The 4,468-nt window shown below is 40.4% G+C and overlaps 1 protein-coding gene across 7 annotated transcripts in view; it reads left to right on the top strand.

Moving 5' to 3' along the window:
* The window catches only part of SMG7 (SMG7 nonsense mediated mRNA decay factor), a 103,313-nt gene that overhangs the window by 79,687 nt on the left and 19,158 nt on the right, over positions 1-4,468 (top strand). The window lies entirely within an intron of this gene.

The following is a 4,468-nucleotide window of genomic DNA, read 5'->3' as shown; positions in this document are numbered from 1 at the left end:
CCTTCCTGATTTCACTCCTGCATGCCTGAGCAATATTTTTATACTCCTCCCTGGTCGTTTGTCCAATCTTCCACTTCTTGTAAGCTTCTTCTTTGTGTTTAAGATCAGCAAGGGTTTCACTGTGAAGCCAAGCTAGTCACTTGCCATATTTGATATTCTTTCTACACATCGGGATGGTTTGTTCCTGCAACCTCAATAAGGATTCTTTAAAATACAGCCAGCTCTCCTGGACTCCTTCCCCCCTCATGTTATTCTCCCAGGGCATCCTACCCATCAGTTCCCTGAGGGAATCAGTCTGCTTTTCTCAACTCCAGGGTCCATATTCTGCTGCTCTCCCTTCTTCCTAGTGTCAGGATCCTGAACTTGACCATCTCATGGTCACTGGTTTTTTCTCTGGGCAGAGTTTAATGTTTCATTCTTTATAGTGAGTGGCTGTATTTATTGTGCTGTTGGGCAGTTTTAGAGAAACTATGGAAGTACATTGTTCTTCCCAGAGCAGTTTGAACATTGGTGTACTGAATATTAGCCAGTTTTCTGGCTGCAGACAATTGTCCAAGCAATGGGGGTTTGTGAAGCCAGCTAAGCCTTTATGTTGAAGGGACTCTCCAGCTGCCCTGTTCGGGCAGCATTCCGTCTCTTTTGCAAGCTAGAGCAGTACAAGAGGGGTGAAGTCAAGGGACAGGATACGGCCAATATGTTTAGGATAAATAATACTTCAAATTTAATAGCACCTAATTGTATAACTTTCTCAAAGGTAATTTTTTTCATTTTACAGATGAGGGAAGTGCTTGCTCAGTGGCACACAGAGTATGACAATGTGGAATAGACTGATTCCCTGAATCCTGCTCTAAGCACTAGACCATGTTATCTCACCTGGGAGCAATGAATCCAATAGGGCAGTAGAAAGTATAATGGAGATTTTCTTAGGGAAGAAGACACCCGGTAGAATGGTCTCTGATGTAAAGCTGACTTTCTCCAAGTATCCTGAGGTTCCCCATTAATCTCTAAATCAGACCTGATCAATCAGTCAATGCAGCTACCTATTGTGTTAGTGATTTAAATTAAGTGGTTTATGGAACTGTAATATTAAAGACTTGCATTGGGCTTAATGTTGCTAAGACATTTTGTTTATGCACGAATATTGTGTAAACCAGTGCTGAAGAAATGACAGGCTTGCTGGCTGGTAAATTCATGTCCTGATAGCATGTTTACTGTATGAGGGGTACTGTTATGTCATAGTATTATAAAGGTAACCTGCAAAGGAAAACAATTATACTTCTAATCTGCTTTACGATAGATAAAGAATTTTTCTTTCAATGGGATTACTTTTGCTTAAAGTTACTCATGTGTATGAGTGTTTACAGTATCTTAGACTAAAATTGTACTCAACTTTTCTTTCAGTGACAATCTGTCATTGGAAAAAAGTTACTTTCAACACTAACAAAGCTATTAACTTTTTAAATACACGCAGGGCACAGCTTTCAAAAATAGAGGTATAAAATTAGGCACCTAAATCCATATTTAGGCACTTAAGGGTGGAATTTTGAAAGTCACTTTATTGACTGAAGAGCAAATTTGACTTCAAACCCTGAAGGAGTATAGCCTGGTGAAAATAATGCATCTTTCTTGACTTGTGGAAATTCAGTATATCAGAAGGTGATGTTGGCTGCAGATACATAGTTTATCAGCTTTGTGGTTAAGAGTTGATGGCATCCTCACAGTAAGGTTGATAATGAGACTGTCTTTTTCAGCATAAATAAGTGTTTAAAATGTAAGTCTTTTGGGATTATTTACTTATTTATTTAGAGATTTCCCACCCCCGCCCCCCAAGTGTAAAATCTCAAATTCTGCTATTTAGGAAACTAAAGAAACAAATATAAAACATCCACTTCAGCAAGTTAAGACTACAAAATGGTAAAGTTTTTAAAAATCTAATAAAATTGTCAGTCCTGCAAGCAGAAGAAATCCGTTTTGAGAAAAACCTCAAAGCCTGCTTCAGTACATAAAGAAATAAAACAGGACAGAAGACCCCTTTTCTGCGGGTCACCTTCAGAACTTTTGTACAACATTGATGTTTCCATTTTCATTTTATGGAAAATACTTGGGGGATATTCAAACATTCCTGTTGCCTGATTGCTAAGGTGATACTTGTTTTCATGTAGATATTACACAATAATATGAAAAGGGTCTGCTTCCAAATTAGTCACAGTAATAGAGTTGCCAGTAGAATTAGGAACTTGAGGCACACACAAGAAACAAAACTCTGCATGTTTTCTGACTGGTAAAATTTATTTGCTAAACAAACAAGATCACAAACTCTATAATACATCAAAGGAGAGAGAGCCAATACAAAATAGCTAGCATTTGCATATTCGCATCATCTCTTGTGAGGAGCCCCAGAATATATGAGGTGATCTGCGTGTGGTTGTCAAATCAACACAACCAACATGTTTGACTGCCCTCAGGCTGGGTCTTTACTTGTATAGGTTGTTATGTTAATGCCCAACATATCTTATACATATTCAGTGATGGTTTTAACCTTTTCCCTTAGAGGTACTTCTACCCTCAATAAAACTGGAGTCCCTGCCCTCAGTCGCTCTATTAGTCTCTTACGTTATACTCATTAGCATTTACATCAATTAGTTGCCATGGTACATCTGCAGTTAGTATATGTCAGTTTTAGTTAAGCTCAACATCCTTTTAAATTTCCAAAATATCCTTTTGTGGTACCTCGCTTTGCTTTTTCCCATCACGTACCACTCTCATTTACTGTAATACTTATCTTGTGACTTAAGGTCAAACTGACAACTTACCCGGTAACTAACTACATCAACACTTTATGCCTAGGCCTTACTTATGCATAGCTTATTGTCATACAGGCTTGTGTCCTGTAGGCCCTTGTGTTACAGCCTTATGACTTCTGAATGGCTCTTACCTCTATGCCTGTAAGGTGTAGCACTGGAAACTAAGTAACTTTTTGTACTGCATGAGAATGAGGAAGTTAGTGGCTAGACATTGTAGTGTGCATTTTGATACACATCACGCATACTCAAGGCTCTGTATGTAAAATAGTTATTCAGTCCCTTAGATTCTTATATAATTCTTTGAATCTGCTACATAATTGTTTCCCTAAATCTAAATGTTCATCATGCAGTACAAAACCTTTGACTACCTATGTGACAGGGTTGGATCACAGAAACCCCCTTGGGAACTGCCACCAGATTTGCCAAGACTGCCTCTGAGCCTGTTTTCCCTGCCAGCTTGGGACTCCAGAATCCTGCCTTGATTTGAGCCAGACACACTAGCCTTCTATAAACACAGACCCACGTCTGAAACACGTCCCACAAAAGTTGCAGGCTTAACTGAAAACAGGTTAAGAAGTATTCCTGTCTTCAACACTCAGATACCCAATCCCAATGGGTCCAAACCCCAGACAAATCCATTTTACACTGTATAAAGCTTGTACAGGGTAAGCTCATAAATTGTTCGCTTTCTATAACACTAATAGAGATGCACAGCTGTTTGTGTGTCCTACCCTGGGTATTAATACATACATTGGGTTAATAAGTAAAATGTGATTTTATTAAATACAAAAAGTAGGATTTAAGTGGTTCCAAGTAATAACAGACAGAACAAAGTGAATTACCAAGCAAAATAAAATAAAACACACAAGTCTATGCCTAGTATAGTAAGACAACTGAATACAGATAAAATCTCACCCTCAGATGTTTCAATAAGTTTCTTTCACATGCCTTCTTTCTTGGACACCTTCCAAATCTGGGCATAAACATTTCCCCTGGTACAGCCCTTGTTCCAGCTCAGGTCGTAGCTAGGGGATTTCTCATGATTGCTGCCCCCTTTGTTCTGTTCCGCCCCCTTTTATATCTTTTGTTTGCGGTGGGAATCCTTGGTCCCTCTCTGGGTTCCCACCCTTCCTTCTAAATGGAAAAGCACCGGGTTAAAGATGGAGTCAAGTTCAGGTGATGTGATCACATGTCACTGTAAGACGTCAAGCCCTCATTCATAGATTATTTTCATAGATAATTAGGGTTGGACTGGACCTCAGGAGATCATCTAGTCCTTCCAGCCTGACTCACAGGAAGCCTGCATGCAAACAGAGCCACCCACAGTCAATTGTCCTGGTTGACTGGAGCCATCAAGATTCCAAACCACCATTAATGGCCCACACTTTGCATAATTACAATAGGCCTTCAGAGGCTTTGTCTACACTTACAGTTTTGCAGCGCTGGCCGTTACAGCTGTGGTTGTACAGCTGTGTACGGCCAGTGCTGCAGTGTGTCCACACTGACAGCGACCAGCGCTGCAGTGTGTCCACACTTGCACCAGTTGCAGCGCTGTTGTGAGTGGTGCATTGTGGGCAGCTATCCCACAGAGCACCTCGTCCCATTTTGTCGCTGTGGGTTGTGGGAAGGGGACGGAAGGGTGCGGGTCATTCCGCTTCCTGTTC

Source organism: Chelonoidis abingdonii, chromosome 7 (genome assembly GCF_003597395.2).
Source record: "Chelonoidis abingdonii isolate Lonesome George chromosome 7, CheloAbing_2.0, whole genome shotgun sequence".
Taxonomy (NCBI): domain Eukaryota; kingdom Metazoa; phylum Chordata; order Testudines; family Testudinidae; genus Chelonoidis; species Chelonoidis abingdonii.
Note: the sequence above shows the minus strand (reverse complement) of the source record. Positions and strands in the feature narration are given on the sequence as shown.